Source organism: Armigeres subalbatus, chromosome 3 (assembly GCF_024139115.2).
Source record: "Armigeres subalbatus isolate Guangzhou_Male chromosome 3, GZ_Asu_2, whole genome shotgun sequence".
In the NCBI taxonomy this organism is placed as follows: Eukaryota; Metazoa; Arthropoda; class Insecta; order Diptera; family Culicidae; genus Armigeres; species Armigeres subalbatus.
This window is the reverse complement of record NC_085141.1, coordinates 260,385,717-260,410,450: the sequence shown is the minus strand read 5'-3', so window position 1 is coordinate 260,410,450 and position 24,734 is coordinate 260,385,717.

Below are 24,734 nucleotides of genomic sequence, written 5' to 3'. Positions count from 1 at the left end.
CTTCTCAGGACCAGTATTTTATAGAAAGAAAGAGTTAATTGCGAAAATGAATTGTTTCGGCGGCATCGGGTTTAGCGTGGTAGCTTGGTTGCTGTTAGTGATTCCACCCGTTCAAATTAATTACATCATCTCCCTCCACCGCGCTATCAAATTTACTAGTTACGATTGAGTTTTGCACTTTAAAGAAAGTTCATATCGGATTGTCGGATCAATCTTCTTTTGTATGCATAAAGACCTTTTTGGAGGACACCATTCTCAAAAATGGCCGAAATAAAGGAGAAATAAGCAGAATCAGAAGTGGCGTGAAACCAAACACAAATATATTTATATACAACGTTTGGTCTTCGCCCGCGATGTAAGCGTTCGTGGCAAAGTAAGGATTGTGATGTCCCCGACTGAAAGCCAATCGAGTGGCTTCAGCGGCCAATGAGTCATGTTAATTCCACGGTTAGAGACACAAAGTCCATCCAACTGGGAACAACTATTCGACTTCTTGATTCAGTTGGCCTCCGAGCAGTTTGCTCAATGTTAATAAAACAACACAAATTATTATGGCAAATACTATCAATTTCGAATAGCTATGTAGTCCTACGTCACCTTTGCGTACAACCCGATTGGGCTGCACCTTTGAGTTTTATGAATGCATCCATATTCTTATGGGCAGCTGGAATAGTTTTTTGAATTTCGCGAAAGACCATCACCTTGCCGGTACCCTCTGCGCGTTTCGAAGGGACTGGAGTATGCCCCTGAAACTCGAACTACGCCCATTACCCGATCCATCGTCGCCTTGATAAACCGTAACAGTTCCGGAAATCCGTTTTCGTGCATTAGTTGCCATAGCTGGTCCCGATCGATTGTATCCCCTAGCAAAGCTTGAGAGCAAAACGATAACTTGTTTTGATGTTGTGAAATCGCCGAATATGATTACTTAATTTGATATCTTTTTGGTAGATTCAACTGTTAAAATAACAAAATTTATAGCAGAAAAAATACAAAAAATCGAGTTTTGTTTCCGTGACAGTTTGTATCGTTTGTATGCTGCGTTCATCTCTTCCCCTAACTGCTTATATTCGCCGTCAAACCAGTCGTTTCTTTTATCTGGGGACACCGTGCCTAGTGCAGCGGTTGCGGTGCTTTCAATGGCGGATCGAATATCTCTACAGCCATCTTCAAGAGACGCTGCGCCTAGCTGCTCTTCTGAGTGCCACTTCCAGTGCCGTAGTCTTGGTAGAGTTAAAGGTTGAGCCTTTCCTCGCCGGTTCCCTTTTCCATGGGACAAAAGCCTCCACTACTGCTCTGTCATCGATTCCAATGAGACCGATATCGTCGGCAAATCCCAGGAGCATATGCGACCGTGCGATGATAGTGTCGTTCCTCTGCACGCCAAGTCCTCTAATAGCGCCCTCGAGTGCAATGTTGAACAATAAAATCGAAAGTGCATCACCCTGTCCGTTTAAGGTCATAAGCGAAGTTGACACTTTGTCTGCAATCCGAATACTTGATTCCGAGCCATCCAGCGTTACACACATCCGTTTCACAGTTTCACTGAAAAACCATGTATGGACATTATTTGCCACAGGTCATTCCTTTTCGCTGAATCGTACGCTGCTCTGAAGTAAATGAACAGATGGTGAGATCCCGGAATTTATCAAGGATCACCCGCAGCCTGAACATCTGATCCGTCGTTGATCGCCCCTCACGAAAACCAGCCTGGTATTTACCGACGAAAGACTTTTCAAGCGGTCTCAGTCTGTTAAACATGACACGACACAGAATTTAGTATACCGAGTTCAGGAGGGTGATCCCTCTGTAATTGGCACACTCTAGTCTGTGCCCTTTCATATAGATTGGGCATATGAGGCCATCCAACCAGCCGGCAGGCAGTTCTTCTTCCTCTCATATTTTTTGGATAATGTGGTGGATCGATTGATGCAACAATAGTCTTGTCTGTCAGCAAATTTCCCTCCCGGTCATTGCGCATGACGGCAACTGGCGCAGTTTTATGCTGCGCACCATTGATAGTTGCGTTAAACCTCCGCATATCATTTCTAGCCATGTTCTCCTGCGCTTCAGCTATCACACTCTCTTTGTGTTGCCTTTAAACTGCGGTGGATTCGTTTCTGCTCTGCCCTAGCTACACTGTACCGCTCTCTGTTGGAGCGGGTTCAAGCCACTAGCATTCGACTCATAGCAGCATTTCGCTCGCCCGTCACTCGCTGGCACTGCTCGTCTAACCAACCATTTCGTTTGCGCCGCTGTGCAGTGCCTAACACCTCCCGCGCTGTTGCAGTGACAGCCTCGTGGATATTTTCCCACAATCTGTTGACGTCGCCAGATCCGGTGGCATCTCCTATCCGCTCGTCCAGCTTCTAGTGGTAATGTTCAGCAACTCTTTCAACTGACAAACGTTCGAAACGTTGTTTCGTGAATTCATGATGCTGGAAAACCGCGCCCGAATTTTTGCAACTACAAGGTAGTGATCCGAGCCATTATCCATTATTGTTGGTAGCGGAATTAAGGCTTTCCAGGAACGAAGGCTGACAGGGCGAAAAAAAAACTGTCTCTTCCGATCTGCGCATTTTCATCCCCGATGACAATCTTTACATCGTGTGTTGAGCACTCTTAGGCTCCATAGAATTCATCCTTCACGTCATCAGGCTTATCGTTCATTGGGGCATATACTATAGTTGAAGAATTTCCCCACCATTCTCAACACGCAAATGCGGTCGGTCATCTGCTTCCACCGGATAACATGCTTTATCTGCTTCCCGACCACAATTAAGGCAACTCCATGTTCTGCTCTGCCACCGCCGCTATAGTAGATGTGATACTTGAATGAAGTGTTAGCTATAAGATCGCCCGGAATTCACGTTCAATAGTTTTGGGCCACTGTATTTCCTGGATTGCTGCCACACTCATGCCGACCTTCTGCAGTTCACGAGCCAGGAGCCCAACACGTGCAGGTTCATTCAAAATTCTCACGTTCCAATATCCGACGTTGTCGTTGTCCTTTATTCGTTGCCGGGACTGTTGCCATTGAATCAATCCGTTTGCTCTACTTTTGCCTTTCTTGGTAACTGTACAATCTTCAGTAAGCTAGCTAATATTATTAAACACGACGAATATTATGATTTCGATTTATGTTCAACGAATAACCCATAAAAGAGCGAATAGTGATTATTGATTAAATTATACTTTTTAATGATTGTGATTGATGAATAATGATTGAAACACCATTGTTCATCCATCATGTTTAAATATATGATTCTTCATTAATGCTTCATCATCTACTGCGAATCCCATTGGCAACCCATTTGGTTGACAAATGTTATGATTCACTCTCAACTATTTCGTTGAAGTGCGATTATCATCACAAGCCAACAAGTGAAAACGATACACAAAAGCCAATAACGATCGGTAATTATGCTAAACGGATAATTCACTTATAGTAATTAGAAATTAATTTCACCGAACTCCGCCTTCCTATTTGCCTTGATGAGTTTGTCGGTTTGGTTGTCGATTAGCTCTCTGCTTCTCTGTGTCTCCCCGGGTTGCTCACTTAGCTAACCAAACCGTGCGTATCGATAGAGTATTGAAAGGTAATTTGCCGTATGATTGAAACGCTTCCGTCACTCATCACCGTCTAACCCGACCCGAACCGCACACGCCGAACACACCGTCATCATCGCATGCATGATACAACCGAGAGGGAAGAGAGTCATCAAAAGCTAATCATGGCTCCAATGCCTTTTATCGCCTTTTGTTGTTACCGCAACCCACCGACACGAGCGACGACCGCAGCAGACCCTCCCCACAACCAACGGCCCCAACATCAACCGGCGCTCGACAAATACCTGTATATCAGACCGATACCCCCTGATCCCGGACCCGCCTCGACCCCGACCCGACTCCTGGCAGATTTTGCATTATTTATTTTCGTCGCCAGCCGGCTGGCACCTTCCAAGAGAGCAAAAAAGGCTTCTGTTTTCCGAAGACGACACCACGCAATTAGCATACTTTCGATGATTTTCTCCGCACTTCCTTGCCTGCGTGGCCATTCACGTTGGGTACGTTTCAGCACACAGCAGGGGGTCAAATATTTGCCAAAAGCATTATCTCTCCTTCCCCGAGGAGCCAGAGAAGCAACAAATGCCGTGCTGCTGCCGAAGCGACCGTGTAGTAGTGGAAGAAGGTAAACTTTTCAATCACTTCCCGAGAACTTTGCCCGCGTTTCGATTTGTAGGTACGGAATAGATCCTTGGCAAGTGACGTTGTTCCTCGATAGATCGGTACGTAGTCACTTGCTTCTTGTCGTCTAGACAGGCATTAGAAGTTCCTTCAAGTGGTTTGTCTCGACCAATGATGACGATGACGACGGTACAGAACCGGTGTTGGTTGTCGCGAGCTGATACTATCTTGTTGTGTCTGCCAAGGGCAACCGACCCAACACTGTGTAGTAAGCATATGCGGTATTTCGAAAAATTTCGTTTCAGGTGGTTCGAAACGAAATTCCGCGGAATTTCGCGGAATTTGAGCACGGCGAAATCTGATTTCTTGATTTCGTTTCGTTTCGTAAAATTACAAAAAATTCGCTAGAAAAAACTAGCTTATAACGAAATTTAACGGAATTCCGCGGAATTTCGAAACAAATTTAAACCTAAAGCATTCTTTATATTATCAAAAATTTTGGCTGCGCCGCTGAACAAAATCGTAAGGTTTTTTCAAAACTTTAGGTTATTCAATATTCCTATGAACGCTTACTACATAACCCCATTCTTAGTCGACAAATTCGTATATGACACATTCCAGCGTCCTCCTTAGCCGTGCGGTAAGACGCGCGACTACAAAGCAAGACCATGCTGAGGGTGGCTGGGTTTGATTCCCGGTGCCGGTCTAGGCAATTTTCGGATTGGAAATTGTCTCGATTTCCCTGGGCAGAAAAGTATCATCGTGTTAGCCTCATGATATACGAATGCAAAAATGGTAACTTGGCTTAGAAACCTCGCAGCTAATAACTGTGGAAGTGCTGAATGAACACTAAGCTGCGATGCGGCTCTGTCCCAGTGTGGGGATGTAATGCCAATAAGAAGAAGAAGAAGACATTCCAGCGTAACGCGACACCGTGAGGAGCCGACTTTCAGCGAGAAATTAGGTCTGCATTCGAAAATTAGCTTCGGGGACATATGATAAACAGGTGTAAAATTATCCTCACTATTTTTTTTTCCTGATAGAATATTCATTTTAAGATTTTTTTTTCTTTGAATATGATAAATAAAACGCGCTGCAACTCGTAACGCGACACCATCGCCTCGACCATCGCTGAATTGCACTTTTTCGCATTTGAAAAGCAAGTGCGTTTTAAGCTCTGGTATACGGTTTGGAGTCTCAATTTATTCTGAGAATTTCTTATATACATCAACAAAAATAAGGCTGTGAATTAAAATCGCTGAAAAAAACGAAGATTATAAGGAAAATTACTGAATTAATATCAATACCGCCGCGCTACGCTGATCGACAAACAGTGTTTTGCAAATGGTGTCGCGTTACGCAAACGTGTTTATCGTTGATCGAATACTTAATTTCAGCAAATTTTGATGCGACATGTTGTAGTCGACACATTATATTGTCACATTATCTATCGTTGAATGTAGTTCGAGTTGGTGGTCACGATCTCGAGTTTCGATTATTAAGGTTTGAGGGACTAACCGGCACAAATTTAAAACTAACCCAATTCCATTCATATCACATATCTAATTTTTAAAACGAAATAATATGGTAATGGGTTTTCCTATTTTTATATTAGCCGCACCCAAGTATGATTCGGATCGGTTTTCAAGTACGTGGTCAGACGATCGATCCCCCTAGAAGTGAGTTTTTTACACTGAAAAGTCCTATATTGCCTTTTTTTCTATGTTAGCCATTTTGATAGGTGATAATGGCTCAAGAAGCTCAGCATTGTTGAAGAGGAATCTTTCTGTCGTTTTTTACTGCAAGTTTCTACTGGAATGTGGTCTGTTTTCAACTTCTTATTTATTCCTTAAGAGATTGATTTACGTCTCATGTCTCAACCAATGTTTATCACAAGAGCGAATACGTCGTGCTCTGAGTGCACTATTTATATGGATTTTAAATATTAAGCTTTTTTTTTGTGGTGAGCTCTCATCAACACTAATCAGAAAATAATTATAATTTTGAAAATATTGTTTATGCCCTGGTAAAAAATAATTTTCTCATAATTGTATATTTATTCAAATCAAAGCGAAATTCATTCGGATTCCTGATACAATATGTCTTTATTAACGAGACTTTTAGCCCAAGGCTGGTTCATCTCGATTAACATAACATGGTAATAAATAAATTTTCAATTTATCACTTAGTAACTCTCTTTTAACTTTTTTTTCGATAGGCCTTTATTCTTGCAGTGGTTTGGTAAAGTATTTTGCCTGATGCTATTGATTATATTTTCGACTGCCGGTGACTAACACTCTTAAATTATTTAACTGATATTGACTGTGCAAATCTTTGTTGAAATGCTTCAGCTGAAATATCGATTAAATTGACATATGTTTACGGCTGCTCTTTTGAGTGCTGTTATGAACAAACTTTTTTTTCTGTTGAGACAAAATTGCCGAGCTACTGAGTGCAAACGATAGGAAAATTTACCAAAAAAATAGTGAAAATCATCAAATAAAATGCAGAATAAAAACACGTGTCTCTCGGCTTGTCGAAGCTAAAAATATGTTTGAGAATCAAGATAAAACTTGTATTGAAAAACATGATTGCGACTCCGTAACGCTTCACGTCAAATAAGCCTTTCAAATAAACGAACGCTTGAAAAAAAAATAATGCGTACATCCACAAACAAGTTTTACGATCCGTTTACGATCCGTTACCGTTTCCGATCCGTTACGTTTACTCAAATGAGTGCACCCAAAAAACAAATCTGACAATTATTGTATAAAATCTGGGCATATACAATTCTGTAAGCTTTTTATACAAATATTGTATTTAAGTAATACAATAATCTGTATTATTTTAATACAATAATTGTATAAAAATCTTCCGAAATTGTATATGCCCAATTATTATACAGTTTCTGTAAGGTTCTTATGCAGAACTGTATTAAAATCTGCCATCCGCTGGTTGGGTGATGCATGATGATATTGAGCGCTGAGAGATAGGTTTGAAAAAGCCTTACAGCTCATTCGAATAAAAAAAAATAACTCAAGTTTCGCGTGACTTATTAATGGATGACCCCAATGAGTACTACGCAACACCAAACATTTTTAATTTCCCACCACTTCGTAACATTTTGGTACGGGAACCCATTATTTGTAGTATGGACAGTTACCAAATTGCACACCCCGTTACACCCCCAATTTAGTTACGCCATTCATGTAGACGCCTTGATTTACTTAAAAGAAACTATTTCTCAATTTCTAAGCCATCGTGATACTGTATCAATAAACCGAAAGCTTTTTATCCCTTATTTCAGAAGCCAATTGAATTCGATAGAGGGTCGGAGACCCATAGAGTTGTATACCAATCGACTCAGCTCGAAGAATTGAGGTGATGTCTGTATGTATGTTTGTGTATCTTGGAACATTAGTGACGTGCGATAATAATGTTACCCGCGAGGTGAAAAGACGTATTGCAGCTGCAAATAGGGCTTATTACGGACTTCGTAACCAGCTTAAGTCCCGTAGTCTGCAAACGAAACAAAACTCGCGCTGTATACTACTCTGATTCTTCCGGTGGCTTTATACGGCCATGAGACATGGATGTTAAAGGAGGCTGATCGGAGAGCTCTCGGAGTGTTTGAGCGTAAGGTGCTGCGGACAATACTCGGCGGTAAACAGGAGAACGGTATTTGGCGGCGCCGCATGAATCACGAATTGTACCAGGTGTATAAAGGGCTGGATATTATTAAGCTTATACAACACGGCAGACTACGGTGGGCTGGTCACGTTGTTCGTATGCCGGAAGAACGACAAGTGAAGATAATATTTAGTAGAGAACCCGGAAGAGGCCGCAGGCTTCGTGGAAGGCCGCGTACACGATGGCTTTTTGCAGTTGAAGAGGACCTGAGGGTGCTCAATGTTCAGGGCGACTGGAAGCGATTGGCCCAGGATCGAGTCCAGTGGAGAAGGATACTCCATTCGGCGTAGGTTCATCGAAGAGCTGTAGCCCATCAACCTAACCTGTATGTATGTATGTATGTGTGTGTGTATGTGTGTATGTGTACAAAAAATGTGAGACACACTTTATGGCACTCCGTATAATCCGATTTACTAGCAACAAGTTACATTCGCAACGGAGAAGAAACGCCGCCTGGAAGAAGCGGAGTGCGAGGAGATGGAACAGCTGTGCCGTTCTCAAGATACACGCAAGTTCTATCAGAAGCTCAACGCATCCCGCAAAGGCTTCGTGCCGCGAGCCGAAATGTGCCGGGATAAGGATGGGAGCATCTTGACGGACGAACGTGTGGTGATCGAAAGGTGGAAGCAGCACTACGAGGAACATCTGAATGGCCCTGAGAGTACAGGCAGTGAAAGTCAAGGCAGCGGAGGAGATGACTACGTCAGTTCAGCGGACGATGGAAGCCAACCAGCCCCCACCTTGAGGGAAGTTAAGGATGCCATTCAACAGCTAAAGACCAATAAGGCAGCTGGTAAGGATGGTATCGGTGCTGAGCTCATCAAGATGGGCCCGGAAAAGCTGGCCACTTGCCTGCACAAATTGATAGTCAGAATCTGGGAAACCGAACAGCTACCGGAGGAGTGGAAGGAAGGGGTTATATGCCCCATCTACAAGAAAGGCGACAAACTGGAGTGTGAGAACTTTCGAGCGATCACCATCCTTAATGCCGGCTACAAAGTGATATCCCAGATCATCTTTCGTTGTCTGTCACCATTAGTGAACGAGTTCGTGGGAAGTTATCAAGCCGGCTTCGTTGACGGCCGCTCGACAACGGACCAGATCTTTACTGTACGGCAAATCCTTCAAAAATGCCGTGAATACCAGGTCCCAACGCACCATCTGTTCGTTGATTTCAAGGCAGCATACGACAGTATAGACCGCGTAGAGCTATGGAAAATTATGGACGAGAACAGCTTCCTGGGAAGCTTACCAGACTGATCAAAGTAACGGTGGATGGTGTGCAAAACTGTGTGAAGATTTCGGGCGAACACTCCAGTTCGTTCGAATCGCGCCGAGGACTAAGACAAGGTGATGGACTTTCGTGCCTGTTGTTCAACATTGCGCTAGAAGGTGTCATGCGGAGAGCCGGGTGTAACAGCCGGGGTACGATTTTCAACAGATCCAGTCAATTTATTTGCTTCGCGGATGACATGGACATTGTCGGCCGAACATTTGCAAAGGTGGCAGAACTGTAAACCCGCCTGAAACGTGAAGCAACAAAAGTTGGACTAGTGGTGAATGCGTCAAAGACAAAGTACATGCTTGTGGGCGGAACCGAGCGCGACAGGGCCCGCCTGGGAAGCAGTGTTACGATAGACGGGGATACCTTCGAGGTGGTCGAGGAATTCGTCTACCTCGGATCCTTGCTAACGGCTGAATACAACGTTAGTCGAAGAAATACGAAGGCGCATCATCTGTGGAAGTCGGGCCTACTACGGGCTCCAGAAGAAACTGCGGTCGAAAAAGATTCGCCACCCCACCAAATGTGTCATGTACAAGACGCTTATAAGACCGGTTGTCCTCACGGACATGAAACATGGACAATGCTCGAGGAGGACTTGCAAGCACTCGGAGTATTCGAGAGACGGGTGCTTAGGACCATCTTTGGCGGTGTGCAAGAAGACGGTGTGTGGCGGAGAAGAATGCATGAGCTCGCCCAGATCTACGGCGAACCCAGTATCCAGAAGGTAGCTAATGCCGGAAGGGTACGATGAGCAGGACATGTTGCAAGAATGCCGGACAGCAACCCTGCAAAGATGGTGTTCGCTTCCGATCCGGCAGGTACGAGACGGCGTGGAGCGCAGCGAGCGAGATGGGCAGACCAGGTGCAAAACGACTTGGCGAGCGTGGGGCGTATCCGAGGATGGAGAGATGCGGCCTCGAACCGTGCATTGTGGCGTCAAATTGTTGATTCAGTGTTATCTGTTTAGATGTTAACTAAATAAATGAAATGAAGTTGCATTCGACGCTGAATCCTTCCTTATTTGAAAATTGGCCCAATCGGCCTTTGCGTTCCGGAGTCCGGAGAAAAATATTGATTTTTTTCACATTTTTCCCAAGAGTCCCCCCCTTGGAAAAAAAAAATCAAATTCGAATTTATTTTGGAAAGGTGCACAGTATTCTTCTAGTAAGCAAATGTATGCTATATATGTAGACCAAGAATAAGAAGGAATACATTTTAGCTGATACGCTCTTTTCGACTGTTGGTCTAGTAATATCAATTCTCTATCTGCGTATACGCCTACAAAAAACATTTTAAGCATTCATTTTCTAATTTTGTCTAAGTCAGTACTTAGTCCACGCTCACAAGACAATATGAAGTATGCCTCAGCATAATTACATAATTCTTAAGTGAACATACATAAAACGCGACGCGAGACTGGATACAACACTTATGGTTCTTACAAACGAAAAAAGGATTTTTTTAAATTACCTTTTTGTCGACCGGTTTCGGGCTCGATGCTGCCCATCTACAGGACGTGGTCCAACTCACTCTTAAGTGAACTAAGGTTTTAAACGAAATTTGAATCCGTATATGAAAAATTCCACAATTTCTTACTGATATAAAACTGATATAAAATTGATCAGATTCGGGAGCATACGTTCCACGTTCCTTTGAAAGCGGCACAAATGCTGGGGTATTGTCTTATATCCAATGGTATATGCGGCTAGAATGTGGCGATTTATCACAGATTGCCTTTTCTGTTATGTAACTCTTTTGGTCGCAAAACAGTTATTCGACTTCGAGAAGTGGAATCAGAATTGCGTAATGTAAAACCAATTTAATAAAAATTCCGCGGAAAAAAAAAATTAAAATTTCGTTTCGTTTCGAAAAATTTCGAATTAAATGAACCTTGATTTCGTATCGTTTCGAAGTCTCGAAAGAAATCTTTATTTCGTTTCGTTTCGTTCCGAATCAACATAGACATTTTAAATTTCGTTTCGTTTCGTTTCGTTAGGAAAAAGTGTGTTATCGCATACCCTTACTGTGTAGTCAATATTGAGACGGTGGATGTCGTCGATGGGTGAAAGGGTCAAAAGGGATAATCTGAGGGTTTTGCATAAAATCTTGTTAGTTGATGGGGTAGTTTGCTGTGGAGGAGTGCAAACAGTGGATTGAGAGACTTTTCATGTTATCCTTTGGATAATCTATGATTATCGAATAGTTAAGCAACAAAAGTGATAACGATCCGAAATGGTCAGCGATGACTGACGCTTTTGTACGAATGTTCAGCAGACATGAGAAAGATCCATTAATTTTGCCACGATATTTTTGTATTTAATATTTTTAATATTTTGGACATTTCCATCCAAACGTATTATCCGTACAACAAGGCAGCTTGATAATTATTCTATGGAACAAATTAAAAAACCAGCATACATTGCATGTTATTATAATAGGATTACATGAACCAAGCTGAATCTTTTCACTTCAAAATTACCTATACATCCTGATTTATACGCCTTCGATCGTGTCGGAAAAAAATCACGATGGCCGCATGTTTCTAAATAGGGGGAATGACGGCTTTGGCAGGTTTTGTTCTATTATTGGCAAGGGGGTTTTTAATGTCCGACTATGCTCAAATTTGGTCTAAACCAAGATGAATACACAGCTAGGTGTTCCAATCCGCCAAATTCTCGGTTAAGCCATCTTGGATTTTAGTATGGGAGAGCCAGCCGGTTTGTTTATGTTTTGCACCGAAAATGAATTTTTCACCCCCGCCTTCTTCTCGTCCATAAATTGAGCACATTGAAACACCTAGCTGTGTATTCATCTTGGTCTAAACATTCTTTGCATATCAAAGAACATTGTGGCCAAATTTCATAAAATTTGGTCGACAAAAACCCCCCTGACAATAATAGAACAAAACCTGCCAAAGCCGTATTTTCCTCTAGATACTTTTCAGATATTTTTGTCGATTGTTACATAATTTCAAATGCCTCGGTGATATATTCGGAATTTTCCTAGCTGTTATTTTCAAGATGGACTATACCGAATGATAAATTCAATTTAAATCAGAGCATTCACAGAGACTTAATTTTTTTTGACGTAAGCTACGTCTAAGGGGAAGACTCTGATACAGGGTGTCAAATGAGAATTTCAAAACTGGAGACCGTCACGAAATCATGTAAGATTTGTAACATTAATAGGTCCTTTATCTTTCAATGGATTTTAATGATTTATATATCAATCGATTCGTAAACTTTCTACCAATTTGCCAGTAGTATTGAAACCATTGGTTATCAACGCTAAACTATTGAAAATTTTAGTTCTTTCATGCATCGTGCATCCCCTATACAGCGCGTATAGGAAATTGCCTACCTTTATGGCATTATCATCTATTATTGAACTGGTTTGTATGAATGGGGTGACCCAGCCGCTGGACAGTGGAGTCCCTAGGGGAAGTGGGGGTAACACGCCCATAGGGGTTAAAACGCGCCACCCCTGAATAAGGTTAAATATCCCCATTGTGATTATTTTAAATAGTCTATACGATGAATCAATGAAAAATATTGCCATTGGATACATATATTTCATGATTTTTCTCTAGTTACACATGAAAAACTCGAAAAAATGATTTTTGCGTGTTTTGATGCAATTCTAGCTCGGTGAAATTTAGTCTTTCTATCGCTGTTATTCATTGGTAAATTGAAAATTGAGCCATGAGCCATGCTGCTTACTCGTGTTCTTTATGTTCCACACGAAATCGTCGTCAAAATTGGTCTTAAAACGATTTGATGGGCCTTCAAACTTCTGAGGTCGGTGTGGGGCAGTACGCCCATGCTCATTTCGTATGACCGAAACAGCTGAAACATTCGGTTAGGGGAACTGGGGGTAGGACGCCCACGTTAATTAAGAGTGTACTGGTTTAATAATCCTTCAATAGCAATCGGCGTGGTAGAAAAACTAGGAGGGAGATACAGATTCATAAAATGTGAATGTCAGTGCAGACCTAACTTTAGTTGTCATGAAATGTCAGTAATTGGCTTGAAAACTGTAAAAGGAAAAAAATATATATGCACATGCTCATCATGTAAATCCAGTTTTTTGAGGTCCAGGACGTTTTGAAGAGATGTAATACAGTCGATATCGATATGTGGAACGGAAGCTCTTGGAAAACAGTTCGAAAGGACTATCAGAGTAACCGTGAATATATTTTAGTATGGCATCATTCGATATCGAGTCTTAGAAGATCAACTCATGGAGGGTACACTGTAGCTTGTCGAAGAATAAAGTAGTATCCTGCCCGCTCGATGGAACTGTTGGGATGTTTTGTGATGCACGGATATATCATTTTAGGACTTGGTTAATATTATTATTATTATTATTATTATGATTTATTGTCAACAGGTGAAATAGACACCCCAATGACCGCTATCTTAAAATAAATACATTATCTACGTACATACGTTAGCTTATAGTCAAGAGCGAAAAATATGGTGAAAATTACACTTATTAGTTTCTCGAGACACATTAAAATCAAACACAGAATAACACGTATTGAATAAACGGGACATGCTTTGGACCGGCTCATGCAGTCCATAGTTAGTTCTGGCTGCAGGGAGATTGATGAACGAGTGTGATCGGAGATTACGGCGGCGAGTGTTGATGTCCAGCAAGCTGAGCAACGTAGGGCAGTCAATGTTTCCTTGCAGAAGATCGCCGATGAAGCAGGCCTTAGCCACGTTACGCCTTGCATCAAGAGAGTCGAGGTTAATAAGCTGACAACGGCTACTGTAGCTTGGTAGGTTGAGCGGATCTCTCCACCTTAGATGTCGCAGAGCGAAGCGCACGAATTTTCTCTGGATAGCTTCGATGCGCTGAGCTTCGTTTTGGTAATACGGAGCCCAGACAATTGAGATTGGGCGAACAGTTGCACAAAACAGTGATTTCAGACAGTACACATCCCGGAATTTCTTGGCAAAGCGAAACAGGAAGCCTAGTTGTGAAGATGCCTTCGAAACGATATATGCTACATGATCCTTGAATGTAATTTTCGAGTCGATCAAAACTCCGAGATCCTTGACTGTCGATTCGCGTAGAAGCTGAATTGCTTCCGAAGGATATGACAGAACATTTTGCGACATTTAATGTCATTCGGTTTATGCGGCACCATTCAGCTAACACTGAATTGTTGTAAGAGTAATATAGCTTAATGTCGTCGGCATACGATAGTTTAAGGCATTTGAGCACAAAATTAACATCGTTCATATACAACAGGAATAAAAACGGACCCAAATGGCTGCCCTGTGAAACGCCAGAACAAACCGGAAAGGGCAGTGAAATGTGATCTCCGATTTTAACCGCCATACTGCGTCCAGTCAGCAAGGGCCGCCGTCAAGAAAGCAAGGGCTGCCTTTGAGAGCTTAAGAAATATCTGGAAAAACAGGCAGATAAGTGAACGCACCAAAATACGAATTTTCAACTCTAACGTGAAATCTGTGCTGTTATACGCTAGCGAAACATGGTGTGTATCAGCGGAGAGCACCAAACGGCTGCAGGTGTACATTAACAGATGCCTGCGGTATATAATTCGGGCCTGGGCCTCACAACTGGATCTCAAACAACGAGCTCCATCGTCGTTGTCACCAGAGGCCGATAGCAACAGAAATTCGGGATCGGAAGTGGGGCTGGGTCAGCCACACTCTACGTAGGGGCGGAAACGAAATCTCTAAACAAGCATTAGACTGGAACCCAGCGGGACATCGCAGCAGAGGCAGACCCAGAGGCTCGTGGCGGCGAAGCCTCAATAAAGAAATAAAAGAAGTCGACCGAAATCTAACATGGCAACAGGTCAAAGCGATAGCCGGGCAACGCTCAGGATGGAGATCTTTCAAGTCGGTCATTTGCACCACCGGAGGTGTCCAGGATCCATAAGTAAGTAAGTAAGTACTCCGTCCAGTTAAATAGGATTGAAGCCAACCGAGCACGGAGTTATTAATGCCTAATTTGTCATGTTTCGCAATGGCGATCTGATGATTCATCTTGTCGAATGCTGCGGAAAGGTCTGTATAAATGGCATCCACCTGATGGCCACTCTCCATTTGTCGAATTACAAAGGAAGTGAAACACGTTAGGTTAGTAGTCGTCGATCTTTTAGGCATAAATACGTGTTGGTCGTCCGATATGTAATGTGCATACTTTTGAACCAATTCTTTGAGAATAATCAGCTCAAAAAGCTTAGAAATGGCGCTTAGCGCAGCTATTCCCCGGTAATTTGAAACAGTCCTCTTGAATCCTTTTTGAAAACTGGGAATAAATATGATTGTTTCCAGCTGTTCGGAAACAATCCGGTAGTCAATGAGAGGTTGCATACTGCAGCTAACGGCTTTGCAAGCGTATCAGCGCAGCGTTTCACAATAAGAGACGGAATACCATTCGAGCCGCATCCAATTGAAGTATTCAATTCCGTACTAGCTGTTATTACATTATCGTCGGTAACAAAGAACGGCTGCTCAGCGGCTTCAAAACGGGGAATATTCCTGGTGGCGTTGGCTACAGCCTGAGGGTCGAGGTGCTCATTTGTAAAGACACTACTGAATTGGGAACGAAAAAAATTGACCATGTCGTGGGTAGTCTCGGCTTCGCATCTGTCATCGAAGAGGGCAGTCCTGATTCCTTTCGTTGTTCGTTGACGTACCGCCAAAAACTTTTAGGGTTAGTCTTGAGTCGACTTTGTAGACGATTTTGTAAGACGTTATAAAGGTGGTCGTTGAGTTGATGATAGTAAGAGTTTCCCTTCAAATAACTGGCTCTTGTAGAATCAGAACGATACTTGCTATGTTGTCTGAGAGCCGCGCGCTTCACTCTTTTGAGGTTTTTTAGGTGAGCATTAGACCAAAACAACACAGACATAGAGAGTGCCATCAACAGTAGATACGGCGATCCATAATTGCTCTACAGATGTATTGTTAGGAGGTATTTTGACGTTGGCTTTCTCAGTCTAATTTAATTAAGACGGCTAGTTTGGCATAGCCCGACGTTTCGGTCCCGTGTATTGGACCTTTTTCAAGGGATAAGCTGTCGGCCGACTCTCGTTACATACGGAATGAATGTCTTAACTGGGTAGTTGGAGCTTCTTGTAGTTGCATTACACATTTGATATTAAAAATTAATTAAAAGACAATATTCACTGCACATAGACACAACGCATACACAACTTGACGGTACTAAACGGTCTGTTAGGAGGACTGATTAGTCGGGATTTGAAACTAGAGCGAACAGCTATCAAAACCACTCCTCCAGTGCGTTTGTTGCTATTGAAAAGTGACCTATCTTGTCGATAAACGAAGTATGAATCGTCGAACAGTTGATTTGTAGAGGTCTTATCGTTGAGCCAGGTTTCGGTAAACGCGTACACGTCATAGCAGCCATCGCACAAGGCCAGATGGTATTCGGCAATAGAGCTATTGATTCCGCCGACGACGTTTTGGTAGTATACCAAAATATTCGAAGTTACTGAGGCAGCAGTCCTTACATCGGAAACAAGCGGTTAAGGAGAACTCAACTCTCGTGAGGCGGAAGTGGAATCACTGGAAATTGAGACACACTCAGGTACGGGAAATACCGGTAACTGGTTATACTTGCCGGATGTAGGATTTCGGAAGACCCCATCTTCCACCTCAGGCAAAGGACCGTGACGGCTGCTGGTCGCTGGCAGCAAGGGCTCGACTAAACTGAGAGGAGTAGGGGCTTCCTTGAGGCGTGCGGCAGATATGCGTCCCGGTGTCCCTTTGAAAGAAATTGAAAGAGACAGGCCTGAAGCAAACTGATTGTCTGTGATGCAAGCTTCGGTAAATTCATCGGAAACGCTTATTCGTGTCGGTGTCCAGTTGTTGTTAGTTGCGGGTAGACTGGAATTGGATTCAGAGTACGAAAAGCTCAGACGCAGGACCGGGACGACTATTGGATGCTGGCAGCGGTGGCTCGACTGCGCTGAGTGGAATAGGGGCTTCCTTTGAGCCGCAGATGTGCGTCCCGGTTTCAGCTCGATTGGGAAACAAATACGTTGGTTTGAAGAATTTTGATGGCTAGTCGGACGTTGAAAGGAGATATTCAATGGTGCTTAAGACGACAGGAGCTTTCTTGGGACTGCATACTGTACAAGTGCACGTCGTGGAAGTGGAAAGTAGCTGGTTTGATGATCGTAGATGACTAGAAGCGACAAATACATCAGGGACAGAAATGCACGGACGAACATTGTACTTGCTTGTAGAAGGGATTCGGAAGACCCCTTCTCCTAACTCACACGCTCGACTACGGTAAGAGGAATAGGGGCTTCCTTAAAGCTTGCGGCAAGTTTGCGTCCCGGTGCAGGGCTGGTGAGAGGTAGATTACTGCTTATTCCATAGTTATAATTTCTTCCGAGGAAACATCCAGCGGATCGACGGCTGTGACTTCGGGTCCCGGGCGCCAAAAATTTACGCCCGATCTGTTGTCACTAAACTCCCTGTAGGTAATACCTTACGGCCAAGTGGAGATTGACAGTGCCTTAGATTTTAATTCCATACTCATCCCAACTTTAAATGACACGAATGATAAGGTGCTTATGTTTCGTCCCTTGGCGACAAGACGGGCAACTTGTATGTCCTCGCTTTCCAGGCGTTTTTTTGCCAGGGCGCACACCTGTTCGGCGGTAACGTCTTTGGCGATTCGTGACTATTGCGAACGATGGAGAGGGCGTACTACCAGTTCCGAGTAGCATTGTTGGTTGTTTGATCGAAACTTTGTTTCCGGTCGTACTAAACAGTCGTTGGCCTTTGCTCAACATTGGATAAGCACCAGTACGTGTAGAAGGTTTCGGAGTGCACGAGCTAGAGTTAATGAGTTTGGCAAAATTGGTTCTTATTTCTATTTTTAACTCTTCCATGAATTCAGATTTCAGGTATTGCATTATGTCACTGTGAGAGTTAAGTACATCTCCTTGTCCAACTTCATAAGCGCAGCGGACGGCGTTGCGGAGACGCATCTCCTTCATCAAGGTTGAGCAGGAAGGACACAACCAAAACACTTGCTGATTTTCCATCACTTCCTCGAATGCATCCGCCTTAACTCCACAGCATCGGGGATGAAAAATAGTCTTGCAAAAACCTTGGCACTCAATTTGAATAGCACCGATTTCACCGGCACATGAACAGCAGACGTAAGACATAATGCTTTCAAGACAACAGCGTATACAGAAACTGAGTTATTCGGCAATAAATAAATGCACACAAACACGACAATTTATCACAAGAACGGTTGCGGACAAAGTGCAGCTAGAGTACAAACAGCGATCATTAAGTGGACCACTCCCACAGAATCGATTCTTTATTCCGCAGGCAGATTTCTCAGCTTTTTCACTACACTGAACCAAAACATCAGCCTCATAACGACTGACAGTTGATTCACTCCCGCCCTTTAACGAACGTCATTCGTTTTCTGGATGATAAGCATTTGGTCGCTCCCGATGCCTGACGACAAACACCATGTGCGAATCATCCAAAAACCGAATGATAGCTAAAACAAAAAACGAATAGACGTTGGATCGTTTTTGAAAGTAGCTCTTACTCTATACAGATGCTATCTATGTTGTTTCTGCATGAAGTTCAATTGATATTCGGGAGATTTTAATCTTTTTGCAATTGAATTTTTCGTTATAAAAACAGAGAGAAACATTGTTCATCGAATTATATTTTTATTTTAAACCATTTTAGTCTAAATAATATACAGGCAACTTCGCAAAACACGCGACACTTGGGAAAAGAATACAGTATACCCCCGCTGATCCGACAGATGTATGGCCGGACTATCGGGGTTTCTCTCGTTAATCCGACTGTCAAATCCATACAAATGAACCAAAACAAAATCACAGCCCAAATTTGAAAACTGACAGCATAATGTGTTTAAATGGGTGTTGATAGTTTTTAATCCGGAAAATTCCGAATTAGCGAGATCCGGACTAACGAGTCGTCGGACTAGCGAGGTCCGGATAAGCGGGGGGATACTGTAATACATAATCAGTTCCCTACTGATGCAAGATTAGTGAACCATTTCAGTAACTTTCGGCAATGAATCGCCTGCTTTGAGCGTGCTTACAGCGGCACACTAGAAGTTAACTTTCTGAAATCAGTATGGCGAAAGGCATCTATGGTTCGATTTCTCAAAATTAAGCACTTTCATCAAAAAAATATTTGGTAGGCATGGTAGCGGACACCTTTCTACATAATTGGTACCAAATAGTTTTTCATGAAAAGTTTCTTATTTTGAGAAAACCCGCGTTAGATGACTTTCGCCATACAAATTTCTGGCGGTTTACTCTTGCTGGCTATTTTGCGCATATACTATAGCGCCTGGATGTGACAGCGGCGGGTAGAAAATCAGCCACTGCCAATAATTCATTGAAAATTTATCACTTTGTCCGACGTGAACATCGATTGTGGCGAACAAGGCAACCGGCATGCGATGGGGCGATTTTGCCGTCGTTTTATTTGACCATGTCGCTGGAAATATCCAAGGCACCGCAAAAGCATTTTAACCTAAACACAGAAGTTAATCGTAAATAAATCTGATATTAACTAATGGTCGTAAACTTACCAAATTTCTGAACGTTCAATCTATTTATTTATTCGCGGGCTTAAAGTTGTTTTTCAAAAACAATTTCACCGTCGAACACGATTATGCACAAAGTAAAAATGGCGATGGCCAAACCAACGCGACCAACGCCAGATCAGTCTCATTAAAATTCATTATAATAGCGAATGAAGTTCATTTTAGGGCAGGATCAAAACAATCATCATCCGATTACCGAATGATTTTTGGTTGGTGAAAACATTATCTTCACATGAAATGACAGAACATCCAATAAACATCAGGGCATTAAACACTGTTCGGATGATTTTCATTTGATTTCAAGTGAGTTTGTCTGATGCACCGGGCGAAACATGTTAACGGGAGGGATCATATTTCAAAAGGGCCGAATGCTAATTCTGTTGTTTCAAGGAGGATATTTTGGTTCAGTGTAGCTACACGAAATCCTCCGGCTTACTGGGATGCACAACACGGATTACTATCGAACGCTATCAAACAGAACGCAAATACCTAAAAAATTTGCACGGTAAAAAAACGATCAAAATAACAGATATCGAAAATGAAGACAATAATAATAATAACCTCCTGAATGTTCATCTGTGTATCATATCACATTTGGAGCACTTCAGTGCGCCTCTAACGATTCACAGTGGATCGGCTGCTTTGCAGACTGAGCCCCTGATCGTATGTCCCGGCATACTTATCATCAGGTATAGCTCTTTACATGGAGGATCCGCAAGGGGTCATATCTTTTTATTAACGGCCTTATTTCCGCTGATGCTTGAAATATTATAAAACTAACCCAGTCATTCACACAAAAAAAATCGTGATATAACGAACACCAGTCACGTTCTCCATGACGTTCCAGAAAACGTGAGTTATGTTCTCGAAACCGTGACTCAAAATACACTGTGATCTTATTAGTTCATGAATTCAATTACACTTTTTCGCGTTGTAACGAAACTTTTTCTTACCATTTGTATCTAACTATATTTGGTATATTTTTGTCGGGAATTGTGAGTAACATATGAATTAATGCACATCTATCCAATGGCTTCCATTGAAAAACCAAGATGATGAACCCAAATAGAATAAACAAACAACCTCAAATTAGGAAATTTTCACGCCAATCAACGTGAAATAGTATCAACAGCCGTTGAAAATCGCTGGACGATCCGTGGCGAATGATAATTTTCATTCATAGCCGCAAATTGAAGCTGCACGCGTGAGTCTCCCAGGCCGGCCCAGCTATGTACATGCCACCCATGTTTAGGTTCCTGAAACTCCACCCGAAAGCCAAGCTGGCACCGCACTGCATTGATTTACCGCCAGCGCAGTTGCGGTGCGGTGGCTGGCTACTGTAAAGGTGATGAATACAGACCGAATGCTATTAGGTGAAAAAACAAAAGAATTTCAACCACGCTGTCGGTCGGGGCCTATGCCGCCAAACTATGGGAAGTTTACAGATTGTGGTATGGCCAAAAATACCCCAACAGTGCACTGGAATCGCTTTTGACGTAGATACATTTATTCAGTTTCTTGGTCTACAAATTAATTTTTTTCTTGACTTTTCGTGTTTTTTTGTGAAATTCATCTCATGTCAATTCATTTAGAAATTTGAATGAAACGAAAAAAGCGATCACCTTGTTTCACAGTTAAAGCTCCACCAAATTTTCACGTTTTATTTTTAAATTTTCTATCATCCTTTTACAAATATTTTCATGGCCTCTCTCGACGGAATCATCGAAAAGAAGTGTGTTTAGTTCCAGAGGATCTACAACTGGTAGAGAGTCCCTCTGTCATGTAGAACAACTTATCCTTAGCATACCGTTCTGAATTTTCAGTCAACTTTCTTTTCATCACATTACCATCACATCTTCGTTTTATTACATATCTCCTAATAATTATTTATATCAAAACTCAAAATCCGGTATGATTTTTCCTGATTTGGATTGTCAAAATCACGTTCTTATTACTAAACAAGATATAGAAAAATTATGACACTCTACCCTACAGTCGTAGAAAATATGTTGGGGATAATTACGACCAACCAAAGTTCCACAGTGCGGCGGTGGGTTGGTCATTCGGTAAACAAAATAGGAATGGTCATATCCATTCAGGTGTTAATTACGCCCAATTGGCTTATTCCTTTAACAGCCGCATCGAATCGGCATAAATCAAACGGTTCGCTCCGGTGACGCGGCGCGGTCGGAAAAATTCTCCTTTCATTAGCATAATTTGGCTAAGAGAAAACACAAACTTTGGCCCCCGCGCGCTCAATATGTACGAAATGTTTCGGTCGCTGATGGACGGATCAGTTTCGTGGTTTTTTATTTTTATTTGGGGAAGTTTTTTTCTTTGTCCGTTCCATTCAGGAGCCAGAAGCGGGATCACAATTTGGAATACCTCACCCGAATACTTTGCGAGGCTGTGCCACCAACTCCTGCCACAAAAAAAAAGTTGTGCGCTTCGGGAGCTACGTGGGAAGAGACAAATTTGGGAAGTAACTCAGTAATTAAGACTTTCGAGGATGACTTACTTGTTCACAAATTTGGGCAATTTGTGTTAGCGATCTGCGATGGCTGCGGGTGGTGGGTTGAGTTTTATTGTCGAAGACAGAACAATCGTAATTAGTTGAAAATGTCTTAACTTCGAACTTTTGGAGCGGCAACGCTTTACGAAAGTTCATTAAATTCAGTTTAGCTCAGAATAACATTTCGTAAGCTTATTGCTGGTCTTAATGAAGAACAACATTGAATATTGTAAGTTACGAAAACGAGCTGCAGTTCGTATATACCATGGTATCAATCTGAACAGGATGTAAATGTTAACAAGAACAAAGACAGTAATCAAGGGAATCCATGCCGAAACGACTAACAATCGTTTATTTGGGAGCTTCAGGATATTTTCTTAAAAAATGTGTTTTGTTTTAAATAAAATCAAACTTACCAACCAATTCGGTAGTTCGTGTTATTTATTTACAGGTCGTTTCTAATGCCTACTGTATATTGCGATACAAATTATTTCTTCTATTTCTTTCTTAATTCACAAGATCCTTCCGGCGCACAATGCAAAATTATCTTCTAGTGTACACGATTTCGATAAATATCTAATAGAAATGAACATATCTCTAAGTCCATTAACTACACATGGTGACGAAAATTGGCACCCTATGGTGGCCTGTGTCGCACATTCAAGCACAATAATTAAATTCTGCAGCTCAATTCTTCTCAACAATTCATCGAACAATCAAATTTATGATATGATGTTTTTCTCTGGCAATACTCCTGCTGATCGCCAGTCAGGATAATTCAGCAGTCGAGCGAACGCACGCATTCCAGCTGGAAAAGATTAGCGAGCTACTGCCTGCCAATGACTTCTCAGTAGGGTTCGACAACTTGCAGAAGTCTCCACTAGGACCACCAGAGGTGAAATTGGAATTGACTAGCCCGCGTGGCCGTGTCGTGCTTCAAATAGCACCGTCACCGATGGGGATGACAAGTCAACAAACTCTTGGTCGGACCTAATAAAAATACACACAGGCAGGAGAAATGCGAGTCAATTAATGCATTTTTATATTTGCTGCTTTATGAACTCTCCACACGCCGGGGTATCCAATTTGCTGCCAAAATAGTCCCCGGGGCGACTACCGCTTTCCATTTACGAGCACGGACTGGTTGCCAATTACTAGGCAGGAGTCTAGCAAGCAAAAAAAAGAATGAGACTTCAAGGAGACGAAATGCTGAAAATTATGTTTCGCTGGAGGACATATTCAAAATGAACGAATTGAACTAAACAAATACTTATTTGTTGTTACTATTGGTTCTAAAAAGGGGTTAGGGAAAAGTACTCCGTCGGTTAAATAGTGATGAATCAATCGTCTTTCCGAATACTGATTCTAAGAGTAATCGCCACACAAGCAAGGCTTTTTTCGCCACAGCTCGCCTGGAAAATGATCGACTCAAAATGTCCAAGCTGTTCCTCTTATAATAACTGGCGCATAAAGGTTACTGAATTTACAGCAATCAAGGGTTTCAAATGGGCAAGCCAAGTCAACGTTTATACAATTGTGATCGGCAATAATAGACAGATAAAACATATTTGCGATTTAAAATGTTCGGAACACGCAAATAATCGCAATTTTGAGTGGAGCTTACTATTGGTTCAATTCTGAAAAAAATCAAAGCAGATCCAGCTTGTTAAATACAATCTCCTTTAACACTGTAAGTACCAACCCCTGCAAAAAGCGTGGAACGGCAACTTTGCCCCGATATATCTCAGGTGTTTTTAGTCCAATTATCATGATTCTTTCCAGTTACAATCTGTAGGATATCAGGATTTCGTTAGCGACTACAGATTGTAAATCCGTACATTGGCCGCTGAGAACCAGCCGGAATATTCCGTTCCACGCTTTTTGCAACACTTACAAGTCGCAAAATGTTGTTTGCAAGTCATACCGCACTGCTTGCATGAAAGCCGTTCGAATTGAAACAAAAGATATTTTAGTTACCCGATAAAGATTGTCGCTTCGGTTCCCTTTATTCTGCTGCCCGAAACATGTGTGGTACCTAACTGTCAAATCGTATGTATTTTCCCTTCATTGACATTTAGATTCCCTATCCTCGCCAGCAAAAGATGTTCCGGACAGCGACGACAGCGACAATCTTTATCTAGTAACTAAAATATCTTTTATTGAAACCATCAAACATTTTATGCCAAATGAAAGTCAACATCATGTTTCATAAATAAATAGTTTTATCTGTGCTTCTTAAAATCCAGTTTGTGAAAAAGTAAGAAAAAAATTCTTATTTAGATTAGGGATTAGAATTTGGATGATTTGTGCAGTTGATAAGATTATGGTCACTGGGGGAAACGAAGTTGAATCGCGGCGCAAGTGCGCTGGCCAGGCTGAAAACTGCAATCTGAACTGGTAAAGTAATGACGATATAGGGGAACTGTTCCG